Genomic DNA, 24,598 nt, shown 5'->3' with positions numbered 1-24,598 from the left:
CATCAAGGGATCTTCTAGTCCTTTGAAAGTCATCATCCTATTATAAATTGATCATCTTCCTTTTTAAACCAAGTTATTGGGGAAGATTCCTCAAATGAAGTATCCAATTAGTTGCTAAATTCTGCAAATTCCCCCTTCAAGATTGCTCCTGTTACTTTATAATCCTACTACAGCATTTGTTGTATTACCTGCTCTCCTTAGGACTGTTTGTTATAAGCTCTTCCTAACCAGTTCCTCTGTCTCCCATCTTTCCATCTCTAAATCCTCCTGGAAAATAACCTAAAATACCCTTTTTGTCACATTCAGTTCAGTTCAGTCACTCAGTCGGGTCCAACTCTTTGAAACCCTATGAATCGCAGCACGCCAGGCCTCCCTGTCCATCAGCAACTCCCGGATCCACCCAAACTCATGTCCATTGAGTCAGTGATGCCATTCAACCATCTCATCCTCTGTCATCCCTTCCTCCTCCTGCCCTCAATCTTTCGCAGCATCAGAGTCTTTTCAAATGAGTCAGTGCTTCGCATCAGGTGGCCAAAGTATTGGAGTTTCAGCTTCAGCATCAATGAACACCCAGGACTGATCTCCTTTAGGATGGACTGGTTGGATCTCCTTGCAGTCCAAGGGACTCTCAAGAGTCTTCTCCAACACCACAATTCAAAAGCATCAATTCTTCAGCGCTCAGCTTTCTTTATAGTCCAACTCTCACATCCATACATGACTACTGGAAAAACCATAGCCTTGACTAGGCAGACCTTAGTTGGCAAAGTAATGTCTCTGCTTTTGAATATGCTATTTAGGTTGGTCATAACTTTCCTTCCAAGTAGTAAGCGTCTTTTAATTTCATGACTGCAATCATATTACTTGTCAGTTAAAAAACAAAACAAAACAAAAAACCCAACTCTATATGCTCCCTTTGCTTGCTGCATGTTTTTAAAAGTTTAAACTTACAAAGCATCTAAGGACTTGGTTAAACTGGCCTTTGTCTACTTTTCTCTCCCTTTACCTTCCTACATAAATTGTACTCTTTTACTCTAAAATGTCCTTGTTGCTGGCCTCTAAATTCAGCTTGCTTTCTCAATTCTGTGATTCTGTTCACATTTTTTACTCTGCATGAAATGCACTTTCCCTCATCGCCACTCCCAGTGATTCTGTTTTATCCTTAGAGACCCAGATTACATTCCATTTCATCCGAAACTTCAGCCAGATCTTATTCCTCTTTCTCTGAACACCCTAAGAAGCTTACTGATATCAATACTTCCTTGATATATATTCCATACTTCCTTGTACTACAACTATGCAAGTGAGGATTTCATTCTCTGCACCAAATATTAAGCTTTTATGAGCAGAACTCACAACTTACACATCTTTATGCCTCAATACAGCACCTGGCCTAGTAGTGCCTTAAATGTAAGAGATAATGCACATATGATATACTAACTGAATAAATATATAAAATGAGAAATGTTGTAGTAGTCAACATCCTAAGGATTCTTGCCTCTTGGTATCCATGCCCTTGTGTAATTCCCTCCCACACTGAATATCAATGAGATACTGCAGAAATAACAGAATACGACTTACAAAGTAAAATCATGAAAGATATTGTGAACTAAGAGTGACCAAAATGTAAACTATGGACTTTGGGTGATTATGATGCGGCAGTGTTGTTTCATCAGTTGTAACAAATGCACCATTCAAGTGAGGAATGTTGATAATGGGGGAGGCTATGCATGTGAGGGCAGGGAGTATGTGCAGAAATCTGTATTTTCCTCTCAATTTTCCAGTGAAACTAAAACTTCTCTAAACAAATACAATCTTCAAAAAATATATTGTGGCTTTCACTTTGTGTTCTCTTCCATCACTTGCTCTTGGGGAGCAACCATGTCATAAGAATACTCAGCCAGTCCTATAGATTGGTCATACAGTGGGGAACCATAGCCTCCTTCTCACAGCCAGCCCCAACTTGCCTACTGCGTGAGTGAGCCACCATGGCAGTGTTTCCCCCAACCCCAGTCAAGTCTTCAAATAACTGCCGCCTTAGCCGACATGTTGACTACACTCTCCTTAGACACCCCTAAGCCAGAATCACCCATCTACACTGCTTCAGAATGCCTGGCCCACAGAAACTGTGTGAGATAATATATGTGTATTTTTTTTGAAGATTATAAATTTTATGATAATACATAACTAATACATAAGCCCCTCATGGTAGCTGTAATCACAGGAATAAGAAAGTCCAAAGAATTTCCACTGGGTTTGAAGAGAAGAAGAGAAAAATGGGAAATAATTTTAAAAAGAGAGAAGAGTTCAAAAATGTGAATACCTGAGCTGTGCATATGAGACATTTATAAAAGACCACTTTCAGTATCCAAGTCTCTGCATGTTTCTGACTTGTGAGCCATAATCTCTAAGCATATTTGTAGTAATTATCAAACATGATAAACATTGGTGACTATCATTTGTTAGCATTCCTATGTGCCAGTAACTCTTCTAAGATCTTCCCAACAACCCTAGGATGTAGGTAACTCATTTTCTCCATTTTGCAGAAGAGGGACTGAGGCACACAGAGATGATGTAACTTGTTCAAGGTATCAGAGATGGTAGGTAGCAGAGCTGGTTTTGCACACAAGCCAGCTAGATATATAGCCCACACTCTGAATCACTAAGCTATATGGCACGTAATACTTCTTTTAAGATTTGACCATATATACAACATTTCAGAAAAATCATTTAAAGTATTAAAAGTAAAAGTTTATTTAAAATCGGTGACTAAAACGAACTCATAGATTGGCCCCAGCAATCCTCACTTGGTCACAAGATGGTCTTACTTTATCCCTTTGATAGTTAAAATTGTGAAATAAAGCCGAGAGTCTGCTTCATTCTGAATTCCCTCAAGAGACACTCTCAAAGCTTTGAGTATATTTATCTTCAGTACAGAGGGATTTGAAGCATCCTTTGGTTCAAGTTGGTTGCATCAAACAATGCTATTTGAATCCACAGTGCAATTGCTGATTTTCTAAATACAATAAAATCCATTTTACTCTTTTGTTGAAGTCTAGAAGGAACACAGTAATTAAAGAAAAAAAAAAGAAAGGTACAATTCAGCCTATTTTCCACAAACACTATTCAAAATCCTGAGAAAGATAAGACTCTGCCCTTAAAGAGTTTATACCCTAACAGCTATATATTGATTAAAATAGCTTTTCATTATCAATAGGATAAATTATAAGAACCCAGATAGTAGACATTAGACATTATGAATTTTGTCAACCTAAACAATTCAGAAAAATTCTTCCACAAATTGGATCATAGATTAGAAAGTCAAAATAAATAGATTCTTTCTCAATATTCTTAATACAAACATCCAATAAACAATATTTTCAAAATGTATTAATTTTGCTTTATTAATAGTGTATAAATACAAGATAAATACAAGAAGTAGTTTAAAAAAAAGTCTTTTTCCTCACCCTTCCTCTATTCCCATTTAATCAGTTTATTTTTCTTTACATATCTTGCCGCATACTCAAATGTATATTTGCAAACAAAAACATCATATACAGGGCGTTTTGTGGTGGCTGCCATTTCTTATTTTAAAAAATGGGATTTCAAACACCTCATATTACCCTTAAATGAATACTGTTCCTTAATAGTATATTATAGACATTCTATCAGGTCAATAGATAAAGGACTTAACTCATTCATGGTAAAGTTTACAAAATTGTCCAAAACTATACATTAGTTTTATTCTATCATCCTCCTATTGATAGTAAATCAAATCTCTAGAAACCTCTATCTTTACAAATAGCACCACAGTAAAACATTTGTGTGCATATTGCCAACATTCTGGTTTTATTTCTATAAGATGAATTTTCATTAGGAAGTCACTGGGTCATGGATTGTTGTTGTCATTCAGTCGCTAGGTAGGGTCTGACTCTTTGCAACCACATGTACTGCAACATACCAAGCTTCCCTGTCCATTATCTCCTCTCTCAGAGTTTGCTCAAACTCATGTCCATTGAGTCAATGATGCCATCCAACCATCTCATCCTCTATTGCCCACTTCTCCTCCTGCCCTCAGTCTTTCCCAACATAAGGGTCTTTTCCAATGAGTCTGCCCTTAGCATCACATGGCCAAAGTATTGGAGCTTCAGCCTCAGAATCAGTCCTTGCAATAAAATATTCAGGGCTGATTTCCTTTAGGATTGCCTGGTTTGATATCCTTGCAGTCCAATGAACTCTCAAGAGTCTTCTCCAACACCACAATTTTTAAATTAATTCATTTATTTTAATTGGAGGTTAATTACTTGACAATATTATGGTTGCTTTTGCCATACATCGAAATTCTCAGCCACGGGTGCACGTGTCCCCCCATCCTGAACCCCCCTCCCACCTCCCTCCCCACCCCATTCCTCTGGGTTGTCCCAGAGCACTGGCTTTGAGTGCCCTGCTTCATGCATTGAATTCACACTGGTCATCTATTTTGCATATGGTAATATACATGTTTCTATGCTATTCTCTCAAATCATCCCATTCTCTCCTTCTCCCACATATTCCAAAAATCTATTATTTACACCTGTGTCTCTTTTGCTGTCTTTTGTATAGGGTCATCATTGCCATCTTTCTAAATTCCACACGTATGTATTAATATACTCTATTGGTGTTTCTCTTTCTGACTTACTTCACTCTGTATAATAGGCTCCAGTTTCAGCCACCTCATAGAACTGACTCAAATGTGTTCTTTTCTATAGTTGACTAATATTCCATTGTGTATATGTACCACAAATTCCTTATCCATTCATCTGCTGATGGACATCTGGGTTGCTTCCATGTCCTTGTTATTCTAAACAGTGCAGCAATGAACATCAGGGTATATGTGTCTCTTTCAATTCTGGTTTCCTCAGTATGTATGCTGAGCAGCGGAATTGCTGGGTCGTATGGCAGTTCTAATTCCAGTTTTTTAAGGAATCTCCACACTGTTCTCCATAGTGGTTGAACTAGTTTGCATGCCCACCAACAGTGTAAGAGGGTTCCCTTTTATCCACACCCTCTCTGCATTTATTGCTTGTAGACTTTTTGATGGCAGCCATTCTCACCGGCATGAGATAGTACCTCATTGCAACACCACAATTTCAAAGCATCAGTGCTTCGGTGCTCAGCCTTCTTTCTAGTCCAACTCTCAAATCCGCACATGACTACTGGAAAAACAATAGCCTTGACTATATGGACATTTGTCAGCAAAGTGATGTCTCTGCTTTTTAATATGCTATCTAGGTTTGTTATAGCTTTACTTCCAAGGAGTAAGCATCTTTAGTTTCATGGCTGCAGTCACCATCAGCAGTAATTTTGGAACCTAAGAAAATAAAATCTGTACTGTTTCTACTTTTCCCCATCTATTTGCATGAAGTGACCGGACCAAATGCCATGATCATAGTTTTTTGAATGTTGAGCTTTAAGCCAACTTTTCACTCTCCTCTTTCACCATCATCAAGAAGCTCTTTAATTCCTCTTTGTTTTCTGACATTAGAGTGGTATAATCTATGTATATAAGGTTGTTTATATTTTTCCTGGCAATCTTGATTCCAGCTTATGATTTATCCAGCCCAGCATTTCACATGATGTACTCTGCATATAAGTTAAATAAGCAGGGTGACAATATACAGCCTTGATGTACTCCTTTTCCAATTTTGAAACAGTCCATTGTTCCAAGTCTGGTTCTAACTGTTGCTTCTTGACCTGCATACAGGTTTCTCAGGATGCAGGTAAGGAGGTCTGGTATTCCCATCTCTTTAAGAATTCTCCAGAGTTTGTTGTGATCCACACAGTCATTTATGGATGTGAGAGTTGAACCATAAAGAAGGCTGAGTGCTGAAGAATTGACACCTTCAAACTGTGGTGCTGGAGAAGACTCTTGAGAGTCCCTTGGACTGCAAGGAGATCAAACCAGGCAATCCTAAAGGAAATCAGTCCTGAATATTCATTGGAAGGACAGATGTTGAAGCTGAAGCTCCAATATTTTGGCCACCTGATGCAAATAATTGACTCATTTGAAAAGACCCTGCTGCTGGGAAAGATTGAAGGCAAGAAGATAAGGGGATGACAGAGGATGAGATGATTGGATGGCATCACTGTCTCAATGGACATGAGTTTGAGAAACCTCAGGGAGATAGTGAAGGACAGAGAAGCCTGACTTCTGCAGTTGGAGTCTAAAAGAGTTGGACACAACTTAGCAACTGAAAAACAATAACACAGTCAAAAGCTTTCAAATAGTCAATGAAGCAGAAATGGATGTTTTGGTAGAATTCCTTTGCTTTCTCTATGATCCAACACATGTTGTCAATTTGAACTCTGGTTCCTCTGCCTCTTCTAAATCCAGCTTGTGCCTTTGGAAATTCTTGGTTCATGTACTGCTGAAGTCTAGCTTGAAAGATTTTGAGCATTATCTTGCTAGCATGTGAAATGAGCACAATTGTATGGTAGTTTGAACATTCTTTGGCATTGACCTTCTTTGAGATTGGAATGAAAATTGACCTTTTCAAGTCCTGTGGACACTGCTGAGTTTTCCAAATTTGCTGATATATTGAGTGCAGCACTTTAATGGCATCATCTTTTAGGATTCGAAATAGCTCAATTGGAATTCCATCACCTCCACTAGCTTTGTTTGTAGTGATGCTTCCTAAGGCCCACTTGATTTCTCACTCTAGGATGTCTGGTTCTAGGTGTGTAACCACACCACCGTGGTTATCTGGGTCATTAAGACCTTTTTTGTATAGTTCTTCTGTGTATTCTGGCCACCTCTCCTTAATCTCTTCTGCTTCTCTTAGGTTTATACTGTTTCTGTCCTTTGTTGTGCCCATCTTTGCACAAAATATTCCCTTTGTATCTCTAATTTTCTGAAGAGATCTCTAGTGTTTCCAATTCTATTGTTTTCCTCTATTTCTTTGCATTGTTCTCTTAAGAAGCCTTTCTTATCTCTCCTTGCTGTTTTCTGGAACTCTGCTTTCAGTTGGCTATATCTTTCCCTTTTTCTTTGCCTTTTGCTTCTCTTCTTTTGTCAGCTATTTGTAAGGCCTCCTCAGACAACCATTTTGCCTTTTTGCATTCTTTGTCTTGGCGATGGTTTTGATCACTGCCTCCTGTATGATGTTACAAACCTCTGTCCATAGTCCTTCCTGCATTCTGTCTACCAGATCTAATCCCTTGAATCTACTGTTCACCTCCATTGTATAATCATAAGGGATTTGATTTAGGTCATACCTGAATGGTCTAGTGATTTTCTCTACTTTCTTCAATTGAGCCTGAATTTTGCTATAAGGAGCTGATGATCTGAGCCTCAGTCAGCTCCCAGTATTATTGTTGCTGACTGTATAGAACTCCTCCATCTCTGGCTGTGAAGAATATAATCAACCTGATTTCAGTATTGATCATTTGGTGATGTCCATGTGTAAAGCTGTCTCTTGTGTTGTTGGAAGAGAGTGTTTGCTATGATATGTGTTCTTTTGACAAAACTCTATTAGCCTTTTCTCTGCTTCATTTTTTACTCCAAGGCCAAATTTGCCTGTTACTCCAGGTATCTCTTGACTTTCTACTTTTGCATTCCAATCCCCTATGGTGTAAAGGACATCTTTTTTTTTTTTTTTTTTTGGTGTTAGTTCCAGAAGGTCTTGTGCGTCCACACACATTTCATAGAGCTGGTCAACTTCAACTTCTTCAGCATCAGTGGTTGGGGCATAGATTGGGATATGTTTTAAAATTATATTATAAATTTCTAGATTTTTCATGGCAAAGTTATAGCACTTCACCTTGCCAAGTGTCAAAGCAATCTATGTTGTATCTTTGACAGCTCTGTAGTTTTTGCTAATCGGATGGGTAAAGAATATCTTTTTGTTGCTTTAATTTTTATTTTCCTGTTAATATGGTAAAGCATTTTAATAAATGTTTAAATACCATGTAGATTTTTCTCTTCTCATAGTTATTTATACCTTTTGTACATCTTTCTATTAGATCTTTTATCTTATCAATATGTAGAATCAAATAGATTAGCTTTTTGGTATCATTTGGGTTGCAAATAATTTTTCCAGTCAACTCTGTTATTTTTAAACTTTATTTACTGAATATATTATACTCAAACGTTTTTAATGTAGTTTAATACCTCTATTTTTTTCCTATATGATTTCTGAGTTTACTTTTTAGGTTCCTACAGGTGCAAGATCATACAATAGTTTTCTAAATTTTCTTTAAATATTTTAATTACTTTATTCAGATCATATTCCTTTTTAAAGAAACTATGCTACAACATTGTCTCATTATTTTCCAGCTTTCAACGTTGGAGATGAGAATTTTCATGCTAGTATAATTTTCTTTTTATTTATTTATTTATTTATTTTTTTATTTTTTTTCCCTCAAATCAAGAGTTTTTATTGTCTCTTTAAAACATCACAACTGAGTCCATAGAACCATCTGCTATCTTGTTGTTTCTGCAGCAGGATCACTGAGATCTTATTCATCAGCCTGCTGAACTGTGCCTTTTTCAGAAACATAGATACCATCCAAAAATTTTCTGATATCCTTGTTTTTAACTGTGGTGGCTTGCTGAATCAAAGCAGCTGAATTTGACACAAGTTCAATGTCATTTCCTTCAAGAATCAACTCATCTTTCTGGGCTTGAGATACTGAACAGGCAACCCCTGGCCTCATTCGAACCCTGTGTATATATTTTTCACCCAAAAAATTTCGGATTTCCACAAGAGAACCATTCTCCTGAATAACAACATTGATGGGGAAGTGGGCATACACCGACCTCATCTTGTAACGGAAGCCCAGTGTAACACCCTTGATCATGTTCTGTACGTGACTACAGATTGTGCGAACAGTGGCCAGTTCCTTTCTGTTTCCCTACCATTTATCAACACGGAGCCTCTTCTTTTTCTTTCCAAGGAGACTGAGTTCTACATTGATATGATTGAAGTCCCTCCGCAGGGTGCCTCTGGGGCCCTTCACAATAACTGTCCGTCCCTTCAAGTTAATGTCAACATTTTCTGGGATGTCGACAGTCTGATTGCTGAGAATGGTCTTCATTCTTGCAGCAGATGCGGCAAAAAGAGCCATTTTCCTTTTTAAATAAATGGGAGTGTCCTGTATGTTTGGGGCTTGTGTGTGTGTGTGTGTTGCCTTGTTTTGTTTAAGTCAACTGACTGAAAGTTTGCAGAAATTTCTGTTTATCTTTGTAATTCAATAATTTCACCAAAGTGTCTATTTTCAGTAATCCTGCCTGGGTATAGTAGCTCTGTACTTTAGAGGTACTCTGAAGTATAGTGAAGGCAGTAAATAGAAACTTGGATTATTCTCTGTGCTTTTCTTTCCTTTGGAGATGAGTTTGTCCTGGTCAGCCTCAAGGGGAACTGGAATATTTATAGTAGCAGTACACAAAGTTCAGCTAGTCATTAATCTCTTGTATTTTTTTTTTAACTTCCAAATGGTTTCTTAAAGCCCTCTTCAAAAACAATAGTTTTGACAATAGTTTTGATTCATATGAATTTGGATCTGCAAAAGGTAAAATTTGTTAAGAGCAGAAAAGCTCTTGAAAATAGGCAAGATATAGATTTATACAAAACTGTAGATGGGACAGACAATAGATAGAAAGTCCCAGAAAACTTCTGTGAAGGATCTCTAAATGAGGGGTACACAGACTGGCAGAATGGGGAGTAGAGCATGATCATAGATGAAATGGATAGAACCAAAAGCTAAGGGGAAAGACCTAGAATATCCTTTAAAGGGCGTCCGCGTGGGAGGCCAAACCCACATATGCATACTGTCTGTGGCTATTCACCTGAGCAAACACTGTGCTGAGATGGAAGTTGGATATTCTACTCAGTACAGCCAAGTCCTGCAAGACATCTGAATTTTGCTTTTATCAAACCATAACCTGAGATTTGACTGAATTCCATTTGAACTTTCTAGTATGACTATCTCCAGGACATTTGTAAGCCCCTGGGGAAAAACGGTGTGCACTCTGATACCCAAAAGCTAGTAGGTAGCCACGTGCGTGGTGAAGTCCCCAGTGCTTATATTTTGATGGGATTGTACAGTGTGAAAGCCACTCTATCACATAATCATTTTAAAGACACTTCCATTGGTCCATTTTATTTCCCCTCAAAAATTGTATGTTACAAAATTGTTTTGATGTTGTAAAGGCAATTTATATTTCAATGTGAGTTTGAGGACTCAAGAATTCTAAAAGGATATAAATGTTGATGCTGAATAAAAAGGGTTACTTTTAGTATTTTGATACTATCCAATAGAAGGTAAGAAGAATAGTTGAGTCACTGTCACTGATTCAAACAGTGAATTAGTGTCACTACTTCAGGATATTGCTCAGACTTAGGCTTTTCAACTTCTAAAATACTTCTAACCAAGTGGGGGGGAAAAAAAAAGTTAAAAGCAACCTGAAGATTTTTTTTTCCTGATAGATGGCACTAACCCTTTATTTATTTATTTTTAATTGTTTTATTTTTTAACTTTACAATATTGTATTGGTTTTGCCATATATCCACATGAAATTTTTAAAAAGAAATTATTATTATCAATCTTCACAGCGTACTTTTGTAGGAGAATTTTATTTTCTTTTAGAAAGAAACCTCTAATGCTGATGATGGATTGAGATTCAAAAAACAAAAACAAAAAAAAAACAATAAAGAATATTTCAACCTAGAAAAATATTGGAGAAGGCGATAGCACCCCACTCCAGTACTCTTGCCTGGAAAATCCCACGGACGGAGGAGCCTGGTAGGCTGCAGTCCATGGGGTCGCGAAGAGTTGGACACGACTGAGCGACTTCACTTTCACTTTCATGCATTGGAGAAGGAAATGGCAACCCACTCCAGTGTTCTTGCCTGGAGAATCCCAGGGACGGGGGAGCCTGGTGGGCTGCCGTCTATGGGGTCGCACAGAGTCGGACACGACTGAAGCGACTTGGCAGCAGCAGCAGCAGTAGCAGCAGCAGAAAAATATACCAGTCCCTATTGTAGAGAAAATCACAGTTTGGCCTTGGTCTGTATGACATTCCAGTTCCAAATTGGAACACTAGATTACATTGTTCCTTATCTCTCAATATGCTAAAAAACCAATTATGTTAAATAATATTGCCTGAAGGGATTTTTTTCTAGAGCCACCAGAGAAAGATCAATGCAAGAAAGGTCTGCAATAATCCCAGACCTTAAATGTCAATATTTAGGTCAGGAAGCATACAATTTTTTAAAATATATTTTCCTTAAGTGTTATTTTTCAAAACACATTTTCAACAATTAACATTTTCCAAACAACATTCCTATTGTGATCCTTTGGTGGACAGCAGTTGGAAAATACAGCAGGACAAGCAATAAATTATAAATACCGAATATTTACTGAAATAATATTTCAAAGAAAACATAAGGCTCTTATCATATGCAACCCAAAGGGACTTATATAACTGACTACAACCTTTAATATAACTATCAATCAGATAGGTGGAATATTCACTCCCTCCATTTCCCACACACTGCAGAAAGCTACACGTTTTTCTGATACACATAAATAATAAACTGTCCTTTGTACAGAGATGAGCCTTTATTGTTTGATCCCTCAATCAAAATGAAAGTGCCAAATGGAAAACTATATCCCCAGGCAAGAAAACAGTGTGCTTCAGGAGATAGGGGATTTAAAACAAAATTAATGTTGTAAAATAAGAAAGAAAATATTGAAATACAAATCAGGGAAATAATATCTCAATGATGAAACGTTAACAAAAGATCTTGTGAGAAAATAATGAGTTATTTAAAGCATGTGTGCAGAACTCAACACAGGCAGCATTTCTTCAAAGAAAGGGGAAAAGCTTGATCTGGTCAGGGCAATGATCCTAATGGTGAAAACTCTGCGTTCTATTTTACATTATGCCATTGAAATTACTGTAAGGATTTGAGCCACACAATGTGTCTGCTGGTGGCATCCCAAATAGATTCCATTCACTCCTTCTCAGTATTCATCCAGAGTCTATGCTATAAAACCAGGTAAAACCAAAAGCATAAATGCAGAATTCTCAGCTGGGAATATCCAAAACTGTGGCCTATTTCTTAGGTTTGCATTATTCCAAGAACAATATCATATTTCTGGAGAGAATGAGGTAGCTATGGGTCCCTTAAAGGAGCTTCTTGGACCTCCTGGGCACACTGATAACCCCTCCCCACTGATATCCTCTATAATGTCCTGTTTCCTTTACACCCTCAAATAAGAGGTGGGTTGCTGGGCTGGAAGAAGCACAAGCTAGAATCAAGATTGCAGGGAGAAATATCAATAATCTCAGATATGCAGATGATACCACCCTTACGGCAGAAAGTGAAGAGGAACTAAAAAGCCTCTTGATGAAACTGAAAGAGAGTGAAAAAGTTGGCTTAAAGCTCAACATTCAGAAAACTAAGATCATGGCATCTGGTCCCATCACTTCATGGCAAATAGATGGGGAAACAGTGGAAACAGTGTCAGACTTTATTTTGGGGGGCTCCAAAATCACTGCAGGTGGTGACTGCAGCCATGAAATTAAAAGACGCTTACTCCTTGGAAGGGAAGTTATGACCAATCTAGATAGCATATTGAAAAGCAGAGACATTACTTTGCCAGCAAAGGTCCATCTAGTCAAGGCTGTGGTTTTTCCTGTGGTCATGTATGGATGTGAGAGTTGGACTGTGAAGAAGGCTGAGCGCTAAAGAATTGATGCTTTTGAAGTGTGGTGTTGGAGAAGACTCTTGAGAGTCCCTTAGACTGCAAGGAGATCCAACCAGTCCATTCTAAAGGAGATCAGTCCTGGGATTTCTTTGGAAGGAATGATGCTAAAGCTGAAACTCCAGTATTTTGGCCACCTCATTCGAAGAGCTGACTCATTGGAAAAGACTGATGCTAGGAGGGATTGGGGGCAGGAGAAAAAGGGGACGACAGAGGATGAGATGGCTGGATGGCATCACCAACTCGATGGACGTGAGTTTGAGTGAACTCCAGGAGTTGGTGATGGACAGGGAGGCCTGGCATGCTGCAATTCACGGGGTCGCAAAGAGTCGGATACAACTGAGGGACTGAATTGAACTGAACTGAACTGATCTAAATTGGTCAAACAAGAGAACACACTAGGCCTCAATTCCAGTGGTTAGAATTTCAAGGCAATTAGGAATGGCCTCTGGGTCGTTTTGTCCTTTTTGGAAACTGAGTCCCAGGAATTTGGAGATTTAAAGTATGATCCTAAAGTTTGAACTCTTATCCACCTTACTTAGGTCTCTCAACCTTGCTTTCCTTTCTGCTTGTCAAGGGTGTGTGAGGCCTGAACTGTAATATGCAAGCCAAGGTTTTAGCTGGGAGGTGAAAATGAAGCAAGTGGGCCTTTCAGCTTCTGGCTTTTTGCTGTTCAACATATACAGTGCTTAAGTAAAGGACCTCGCCAAAAAAGTCCAGCTATATGTACCAGAGCTCTGCATTGGAGTTTGGATGCAGTGCAGATAATAACAATATGACTTTTATTTGCCTTCTCTATGCAACTACTTCATGGAGTCTTCCTAGGTAATAACGGCCAGTAAAGATCTGGATATGAAAACTCTGGATCCCTTGGCCAAATATCATCATAATATTATCAACAGCATAAAGCTCTTTGCATACAGTTTTGATAGGACTCTGTTACTACAAAAAGTACAAAATATACCAACAACATTTGAGCAAATAATCCTAAATCTTAGGAGGCTTGTGGGTCCAGTCTACTATTGTCTCACCAATGAAGCTTATAGGCATATATTAAGTAGTTTTGAATGCAGAGTTCCAAAGAATAGCAAGAAGAGATAAGAAAGACTTCTTCAGGGATCAATGCAAAGAATAGAGGAAAACAAGAGAATGGGAAAGACAAGAGATCTCTTCAAGAAAATTAGAGATACCAAGGGAACATTTCATGCAAAGATGGGCTCGATAAAGAACAGAAATGGTAGGGACCTAAAAGAAGCAGAAGATATTAAGAAGAGGTGGCAGGAATACACAGAAGAACTGTACAAAAAAGATCTTCATGACCCAGATAATCATGATGGTGTGATCACTGACCTAGAGCCAAACATCCTGGAATGTGAAGTCAAGTGGGCCTTAGAAAGCATCACTACGAACAAAGCTAGTGGAGGTGATGGAATTCCAGTTGAGCTATTTCAAATCCTGAAAGATGATGCTATAAAAGTGGTGCACTCAATATGCCAGCAAATTTGGAAAACTCAGCAGTGGCCACAGGACTGGAAAAGGTCAGTTTTCATTCCAATCCCAAAGAAAGGCATTGCCAAAGAATACTCAAACTACTGCACAATTGCACTCATCTCACGTGCTAGTAAAGTAATGCTCAAAATTCTCCAAGCCAGGCTTCAGCAATACGTGAACCATGAACTTCCTGATGTTCAAGCTGGATTTAGAAAAGGCAGGGGAACCAGAGATCAAATTGCCAACATCCACTGGCTCATGGAAAAAGCAAGAGAGTTCCAGAAAAACATCTATTTCTGCTTGATTGACTATGCCAAAGCCTTTGACTGTGTGGATCACAATAAACTGTGGAAAATTCTGAAGGAGATGGGAATCCCAGACCACCTGACCTGCCTCTTGAGAAACCTGTATGCAGGTCAGGAAGCAACAGTTAGAACTGGACATGGAACAACAGACTGGTTCCAAATAGGAAAAGGAGTACGTCAAGGCTGTATATTGTCACCCTGTTTATTTAACTTATATGCAGAGTACATCATGAGAAACGCTGGCCTGGAAGAAACACAAGCTGGAATCAAGATTGCCGCGAGAAATATCAATAACCTCAGATATGCAGATGACACCACCCTTATGGCAGAAAGTGAAGAGGAACTAAAAAGCCTCTTGATGAAAGTGAAAGTGGAGAGTGAAAAAGTTGGCTTAAAGCTCAACATTCAGAAAACGAAGATTATGGCATCCGGTCCCATCACTTCATGGGAATAGATGGGGAAACAATGGAAACAGTGTCAGACTTTATTTTTTGGGCTCCAAAATCACTGCCGATGGTGACTGCAGCCATGAAATTAAAAGATGCTTACTCCTTGGAAGGAAAGTTATGACCAACCTAGATAGCGTATTGAAAAGCAGAGACATTACTTTGCCAACAAAAGTACATCTAGTCAAGGCTATGGTTTTTCCTGTGGTCATGTATGGATGTGAGAGTTGGACTATGAGGAAGGCTGAGCACCGAAGAACTGATGCTTTTGAAGTGTGGTGTTGGAGAAGACTCTTGAGAGTCCCTTGGACTGCAAGGAGATCCAACCAGTCCATTCTGAAGGAGATCAGCCCTGGGATTTCTTTGGAAGGAATGATGTTAAAGCTGAAACTCCAGTACTTTGGCCACCTCATGCAAAGAGTTGATTCATTGGAAAAGACTCTGATGCTGGGAGGGATTGGGGGCAGGAGGAGAAGGGGATGCCAGAGGATGAGATGGCTGGATGGCATCACTGACTCGATGGACGTGAGTCTGAGTGAACTCCGGGAGTCTGTGATGGACAGGGAGGCCTGGCGTGCTGCAATTCATGGGGTTGCAAAGAGTCAGACACGACTGAGCGACTGAACTGAACTGAACTGGATGGGGAAACACCTCTTCTTTGTACTTTTGCAGAGACTGTACACTGCCAGAGGCACTGTTTTGGCTAAGGTCCTGAGACCAAAAACTATACCAGGGCTCAGATTAGAAACAGGCTGGGCTGAAGGGACATATTTTCATATCAGTGTCAGAACTTACTTATCACAAGTTCTGGTGACCCAGTAACCTCTGCCAGTCTAAGATGATTCCAAAGGACCTTGTGAGATCTAAATAGGACAATCTAAATAAGATTTTTACAGATTCTCAGAGTAATTAGAAACTCATTAAGGCATCCTCAAACCTTTATCCACTTTTAGAGGAACACTGACTCATAAGCAACTTGAACCAGGAAAATCTTATGGATTAACTGTGGGTCCTGTGTGTATCACACTTAACTTACCCTCCATATTATACCCAGCACTGCCAACCACTACCACCATCAGCAGCTCTGCCAACCATGCCTCATGTTTGTAGCCATAGATATCTGACCTTTCTGCTGCTGCTGCTAAGTCACTTCAGTCGTGTCCAACTCTGCGACCCCAAAGATGGCAGCCCACCAGGCTCCCCCGTCCCTGGGATTCTCCAGGCAAGAACACTGGAGTGGGTTGCCATTTCCTTCTCCAGTGCATGAAAGTGAAGAGTGAAGTCGCTCAGTCGTGTCCAATGCTGGCATACTTTTAACTAAAGCATTGTGGCAAATCCTACATGTCTTAACGTTATACAGAATATATAACAGTCTTCTGGGCAACAGTGGAACTCCTAAGGAACCAGTCACATTAGCTAACAACAGGCCTCCACTTAATTTGGCCTTATTTAAAAGAAATCTCATGGGCAGAGGAAACTGGCAGGGCTATATACAGTCCATGGGGTAGTAACAGAGTTGGACACAGCTAGTGACTAAATAACAACAAACAGCAAAAATAAAGGATCCTGTAACTGCCAACCCCTTTCTAGTACCACCTTCTTTATTAATTATCTTTTTTTAGATTTTATTCCAAAACCTCAAATCACTGAAGATCTAGTGTTCCTATGACTCCAGTCAACATTTTCTAGTGGAAATTCACCATCCTCTTTAACAAGTCATTTCCGTAAAATCTAACTATACCTTCCCCTAAAGGTACTGGTTTGCCCTTTCCTTTTCACAGAAGCTCATATAGCAGAAAGAATCTGTGGCTCCAAGTCCTTGGATAAAGCTGAGGTTCCCTTAGCCTCTCTTGAGAAGAAGCATTCTAAGGGATTTTTATGGCCATGCTGTCAATCATTATCTTGGGAGTACCAGGTGAAACAATTTCTCTGGGCATCACATATTATCACTTTCCCATAGATGCTCCTCTTCTGAATACTGAAAGTCACTAACCTACTACAGTCTCCATTAGGATAGAATGATTCTTCCAGGCTGTGAGGAAATGTACTTTGAAAAGCACTATAGCTGAGGCCCTTAATATCTCTCAGCATCCTCCAAACCCAGATCTCCTAAGGCCTTGTGGACAACTACTGGTTGTCCCCAGTATCTCCATAGCAATAGTTTTACCAGAGTATTTCAAGACCTCTCAGCTTTCCTGGCAGGTGAATCTGTCCATATTATAGACTCAAACAAGTGGGATATGAGAAGCAATATGTGTCCCTTCCAGGTCTTGTTTTTAAAACAACTGGACACGAACTACCCTGACTTCTTCCTCCTATCCACTGGCTGCCTGGGAGATGGAAAGAAAGGGAACTGCTCTCTTGCACCCAGAAATAAAAGACTGAAGTTGAGATTGACAGAGCCACCTTACCACTCTGGACTACTGTATGAGACAGAAGTAAACTTTATCTTGTTTAAACTTCTGTATTTTGAGCTCTTATGACAGCAGTTTTAGTGTGTACATAGTAAATCACCTCCCACTTATTTTAATATACACTCCCCAAATCTCATAGCTAGTAGAGTTTTCCAAGGTAAATAAATAAGCCCTACTCTAATAATAATCACTGATTATACAATTATTCATAAAGGACCTCAGTTCAGCTCAGTTCAGTTGTTCAGTCATGTCCGACTCTTTGCAACCCCATGAATTGCAGCACGCCAGGCCTCCCTGTCCATCACCAACTCCCAGAGTTCACTCAAATTCATGTCTATCCAGTCACTGATGCTATTCAGCCATCTTATCCTCTGTCGTCCCCTTCTCTTCCTGCCCCCAATCCCTCCCAGCATCAGAGTCTTTTCCAGTGAGTCAACTCTTTGCATGAGGTGGCCAAAGTATTGGAGTTTCAGCTTTAGCATCAGTCCTTCCAAAGAACACCCAGGATTGATCTCCTTCAGAATGGACTGGTTGGATCTCCTTGCAGTCCAAGGGACTCTCAAGAGTCTTCTCCAACACCACAGTTCAAAAGCATCAATTCTTCGGCGCTCAGCTCTTCACAGTCCGACTCTCACATCCATACATGACCACAGGAAAAACCATAGCCTTGACTAGATGGACCTTTGTTGGCAAAGTAATGTCTCTGCTTTTGAATATGCTATCTAGGTTGGTCATAACTTTCCTTCCAAGGAGTAAGCATCTTTTAATTTCATGGCTGCAATCACCATCTGCAGGGATTTTGGAGCCCCCTAAAATAAAATCTGACACTGTTTCCACTGTTTCCCCATCTATTTGCCATGAAGTGATGGGACCAGATGCCATGATCTTAGTTTTCTGAATGTTGAACTTTAAGCCAACTTTTTCACTCTCCAGTTTCACTTTCATCAAGAGGCTTTTTAGTTCCTCTTCACTTTCTGCCATAAGGATGGTGTCGTCTGCATATCTGAGGTTATTGATATTTCTCCCGGCAATCTTGATTCCAGCTTGTGCTTCTTCTAGCGCAGCATTTCTCATGATGTACTCTGCATATAAGTTAAATAAGCAGGAACTAGAAGGGGGCTAATCACAGTTTCATAACCCTGTGTGGTCAGCAAAGTAACAAGGAACACTGCTTATAACTGTTTTGATCTCTATTCTGCATTTCAAGCTCAAGAAGTTTTCAAGAACTCCATATTCTTCGTTTACATCCTGTCTAGTTCAGCATCCTGATGGCAGCAGAAGTGTATAGAAGCTTTCTTTACTAGATGTGATTATTTTAAGAGAGAAACAACTATTGTCTTCCTCAAAAGAAATGTAGGCGTGATTACCAATCATACAAATCATACAATCATTCTCCAAACAAAACCTAAGGGGAGGAATTTTCTAAGCAGTTATAAAATTGCTCCCTTATAGCTTCTAAATTTTCCTTCACATCTCAGGCTAAGTATTAAGATTGGCCCCCCAAGGGGAGACATGCTACAGTGTTGTTCTGTCCATTGGTGATAAGGAATACTATTTTCTCTCCATAAGGTGCAGAGGGAGAAGCTTTGCCTTAGTCCACATGATTTATAAAATAGTGATAACCACATGCTCTCAACTGAAGTAATATTCTGTCTCAAGGATAATGATTTCACATCTTTTACCCTTTCTACCCTGTAGCAGAACATCATGTCATCCCCAAAGGGGACCCATAACAACCATCAGGTAGGTCCTTCTGGAAATTGAAGGAGAAAACATGAACAGATTTTTATAGTAGTCATAATCCAGGGAATATTATGATAGCAACTCTTCAGGAACATGGAGATATTCCACCAGGACATTCTAGAGGATCCTCAGAGCCAGTGTGAGAACTACTTGTCCAGGATGCACAAATTCTTCTTCACCATCATCATCATCAAACATTACTAGCAACCACTGTGTGATTCTCAGTCTCCCTGTTAGGAATTATGACTGGAGACAAAGAGAGAAATCCCTTACAAAATAACTTTCAAAGGAGAGGAAATGAAATATAAAATTGTTCTACATTTTCCAACATCTGCTCCAGACATTAAAGATGCCTTTAGGAACTTGCTAGCATTCTTTCATGTCTCTTATCAGCTTACTTCATAACAACCACCTGGAGTTCTTTATGTTATTCTAGAAATCATCCTAAAGAAGCCACTCCTCCTTTGTTACATTCCCCTCCCATTGCCCCCAACACCATCTGAACTGTTTGAGTACTAGCCTTTAGACTGATCTAAAATACAATAATCATTCTGTTTCTGTCCAATCTATACTTATTATAACTGATATACATCTATTCCAAAGTGTTTCACAGTCTATCATGCAATGCCATTTTACTAAACATTTATAGTGAATGAAAGAATAAATGGTACTTTAACATTGAGTACAAGGTAAAAATAATTATTGCTCTTTGATTCCTTATGCTATGGCTGACATAAACATAGATAAATTAGTATTCCACAGAATGATAAGACATGTTGGGATTATTCTGGAGAGCATATAACCCTCAGTTGTCCTACCCTACCTCTTGGGTTACTGTGTTTAGTTGCTCAGTCATGTCTGACTCTTTGTGACCCCATGGACTGTAGCCCGCCAGGCTCCTCTGTCCATGGAGATTCTCCAGGCAAGAATACTGGAGTGGGTTGCTGTGCTCTATGCCAGGGGGTCTTCCTGACCCAGGGATCAAACCCAGGTTTCCTGCATTGCAGGAGGATTCTTTACCATCTGAGCCACCAGGTAAAATACACTAAATCTTTAGAATAAGCAGGCCTTTTGACGGCTCTGATGTACATTCCTTTCTAATTGCCCTAGCCCCACCATTCTAATGAAAGGTTCCAATGTACAAGAACTTTGTGAAACCAGTACCTTTATCAACACCAAATTTTGATTACTATAGCAGTAATTACCAGTGGTAGTCACTGCTCAATTTCACTGCTCATTATCCATTAAAAGTAATTTATAAATACTCAATTCCATACAGTAGGTGAGAGTCTGTATATTGGCACCCACAATCCCAAACTTACAGGGTTTTCATATTATTCACCCAAGAAACATTCACTATGCATCCCCTCCTCCGGCACCAAGCAATATACCCTGCTAGGATACTGAAGTGCTGTGCTCATTCAGCAACCCCAAAGCAATGTCATCCGTTCTATAGCATGCTCTTTTGTTCAGCTCTTTTTCAAATCAGTGATACCTCGACAGTTCACTAGGTGATAGCTGAAGGGAAAACAGAGAAAATCAAAATTCTTTGTATGAACTGTCCTTATAGCCAGGCTTCCATAAAATAGAAACTAATGATCCTAAGGGATGTGTATTTTGATATATTAAATGTGGAAATGCTTGGTTCTACACTGAAATACATAAGAATAGAATATTAAGTATTTCCGGTAGAAAAATGAGGGATACAGAACACTGTTTGCTGCTTTTAAATAAGCCAGTCAGATTGCTCAGTTTGAAAGGCTGTTTGTGTGCCAGTGTGAGATAATCCTGCCCTCTCCCTTCCTCTCTCCCATTTCTCCAGGGAAATGAGTCACACCTGGTCATTGCCCTTTATAAGATGTTTGATATTCTGAATTCCCATCAGCTCCACACAGCTAGGATGATGTCAGCACAGTTGACATTGTTAGATCCCTGCTCTGCTTACATCAACTCCCTGTTGCTCGGGCATCAGATGAGTGTGGCGAAGGGAAGGCAGCATCTTCTTAGCAACCAAGCCCACGTATCTATGGTCCAGAAATGACATCTGGCACTTTGCTTTGGGAATTTCCAGCATTTCCCAGAATTTCAGCCAGATTGGAACACTGATGCTTTGAGTTAAAAAGATATTATCCTCTTTCCATCAGGACATGTATGCTTTTACAAAATTTCAGATCAAAATGTTTATTACAAACCATTTTTACCACAGTCCTCACCCCCTATTTCCTTATTTCTCTGGGATATTCTTTTTGACTTTTGAAAAATAATCTTACTTTGGGTTAAAAATGGGAAAGCTAAAATGAGAGGTTTCTATCATCCTTCGACCTCAAATCAAACATCAAATGCATATTTAATATAAGCAATCAAAGTTGGATGAAAAATTGAGATGATTGTGCTAATTATGATAATAATCTCTTAAAAGTACTCTAGATAAACTGTGGCAATATTTCTGGGTCTCATTTGTACATTATACACATTTAACAAAAAACTGTACAATAACATCATGAATTCAGACAATTGCAGCCTATGTAGACACTCAGTTATAGACTGATCATTTGTGGGGCGGGGAGGAGAAGATTTTAGGGAAGAGAGCTAGCAGGACATTCTGAAAATTACTGTGCCGCAGTGGAAGAGCTGTGGTAGTGCCATGCCACCATTTTGTTGGAATTCCCAGTAGTGGGTATGTCGTGTCGAATTTCCGAGTACAGTTTCTCCAAGTTACTGCGAGCATCCTGACTACTTCATGTAGATGGTCCCAATTATGTTGTAGCTCTCTTTCTACATACTCACTTATTCATCCAACAAATATTTCTAGGTAGGATTTCTTCCACCATGACACTTAGAGATAAATGGGAGTCAGGTGAAAAATCAAACAATAGTATTACACAGTTGTGGTTCTCATAATACATAAATCCAGGGTGCTGAGAATCAGAATCTGACTCAGCCTGGAGACCAGTTAAAGAGAAGTCTTTGGGATGGCCTTTTTGAGTTTTTATAATTCTTTTTCTGTTGTAATGCGAAGTATTTTCTGGAGTCCTGACACTTTATCCATCAATTTAAAAAATTTTTAAAAAGCAGTGGCATTCAACTCATGTAGTCTATATGTCTTCTGACATGGCCTTGAGCATCCATATCCCACAAAATGGGAAGTAGGTATTACATTTGGCCTCCCATGACAGGAAATAAGAGTTCAGAGGGGTCTGTCTTCAAATCTCAAGATCTGAACGGGTGGGGGTTGGTGGCTGTGGTAAATATGTAAGGCCTTGTAGTTTGCTCATCCCTCAGTAGATTACAAGCTATTTGCATTGCTTATTTACTTATACTTCACCTTCAAGAGACTGAGCTCTTTGAAAGCATGTTTCTAATTTTTTTATTACTCACAGTATCCTCACATTCTGACCCAGGCACTGGAATAGAGCAGGTGCTCAATAAACACTAATGTTGAACAAATATTTTATACTTTTACATCCCTTCCCAATTTTAATCCTGGATTTATCCCTAGTGCCTCCTAAACTTTTTCATATACTAGCCTACATAGAAAATGATGACATTTGTTAGGCACACTGGTGTGAAAAATGAGGAAAACTGTTCCAAGTAGCAGGCTGTTAGCCCCAGGCCCTGCCTGATGTCCCAGTACCACCTCCCCCACAGTCTACTTCATCCCTCTGCACCAGAGCTTAGAGGACCAGCATCAGAACATACCTGAAACTTCACTGAGGCTCACCAGTTGTGAAATTCTTCTGGTTTAGAGAATTAAAAATGAAGAGCAAGACAAGGGAACTTTCTTCCATTTACCTTTTAATAACCCAGCTTTCCTTTCCAACATTTTACAATGCTTCTCCTCCTAATTTTTAGTTACATAAAATTTTGAGGAATATTTGTGCATTGCTGATTGGAATATAAAATGTTGCAGCCACTGTGAATGGTAGTTTCTCAAATAATTAAATATAGTATTACCATGTGATCAACCAATTCCACTTCTGGGTATACACCCCAAAGCACTGAAAGCAGGGATTTGAACATTCATTTGTACACCCATATTCGTAACAACATTATTCACAATAGCCAAAAGATGGAAGCAACCAAAGTGTGCTGATAAATAAACAAAGTGTATTTGGTACATACATACAATGAAATATTATTCAGCCTTAAAAAGGAAGGACATTTTGACATAGGCTACAACATAGGTGAACCTTGAGGACATTATGATAAGTGAAATAAGCTAGTCACAACAGAACAAATATTGTATAGTTCCACATATATTGAGATACCTGGTGTAGTCAAATTCATAGAGATGAAGAAAAATGGTGGTTGTTAGGGGCTCAGGGGAGGGGGCAATGGAGAGTTATTGTGTAACAGATATGAAATTTCAGTTTGGGAAGATGTAAAAGTTCTAGAGGTAGATGGTGGTGATGTTTGCAGAACAATGTAACTGTACTTTATGTCACACTTCTGTACACTTAAAAATGGTTTAAAATGGTAAATTCTTTTTATGTATATGTTACCACAGTAAAAAAAAAGTACATATTTTTAAATGGCATTATTCAAAACACTTTAAATTATGATAATTATTACTATAATTATTTGTGTAATGATTAATGGAATGCTTAGATGCACTGTTGATTTGTCCAGACATCATGGAAGGCACTTTCTCATCTTGCAAATGAGAGATTGTCAATAAATGTTCATTAGTCCTACCCCCAACCCCAGCTCACCATTACTACCACTAGTATCTGTTATCCAGAAGGGTCCCAAATATGCCACACATTATGAAATTCTCAAACCATTTCTGAATGGATCTCAACTTGACTTCTTTGTCATAAGCACAGACCCATACACTTTCCCATTTTCACACTTGCCTTAAATTTTTAATAAAATGTGATTGATTAACATTCAAATGCAAACACAAAGGACTTGATCGACCTGCACTTACACTGATCAATGCTTCCAAGAAATGCAAAGCTCTAGTCCCTTGAAAATAGAAAGTAGTTTGGACTGACAGATTTTTCATAGTGTGTTCAGCATTAGATTAACACTTTCCTCTTGATGTGTTTACACAGCACAGCACAGAATTTAATGTGACTCAAATAGCTGTTCTTTTGCTTATTTCACTTGCTGCCTTTCCGAAGTAAAAATTACACACTGTTTATTTTTTTCTCACCCAGTTTCCATGCCTGCTTTCTCACCTTCAACTCTTAATTTAGACTCTTATTTTTCATTGTCAGATAAGAAATTCAGTGGAGGACAGGTTAAAGAACTGCCCTTCTGGGAGTGAGCAGAAGGCAGAAACTGGCCAACACAGAGTCCAGTTTTATAACCAGAGAGAATTCTATAATCAATCCAGGAGAAATGATCAGGAGCATATCCTATGCTTAAAAAGTAACTTTATAATTTTAATCTCTTGAGGACACAATACATAACTGAGACAAAGCAATTTAGAGTTTACTTTGCAATC

At 39.0% G+C, this 24,598-nt stretch overlaps 1 pseudogene; it reads right to left on the bottom strand.

The window, feature by feature from the left end:
* Positions 1 to 8,436: 8,436 nt before the first annotated feature.
* On the bottom strand, positions 8,437 to 9,077 carry LOC102273576 (large ribosomal subunit protein uL6 pseudogene; annotated as a pseudogene).
* Between the last annotated feature and the right edge of the window lie 15,521 nt (positions 9,078 to 24,598).

The sequence above is a fragment of the Bos mutus genome, chromosome 1 (assembly GCF_027580195.1).
Source record: "Bos mutus isolate GX-2022 chromosome 1, NWIPB_WYAK_1.1, whole genome shotgun sequence".
Lineage (NCBI taxonomy): Eukaryota > Metazoa > Chordata > Mammalia > Artiodactyla > Bovidae > Bos > Bos mutus.
Note: the sequence above shows the minus strand (reverse complement) of the source record. Positions and strands in the feature narration are given on the sequence as shown.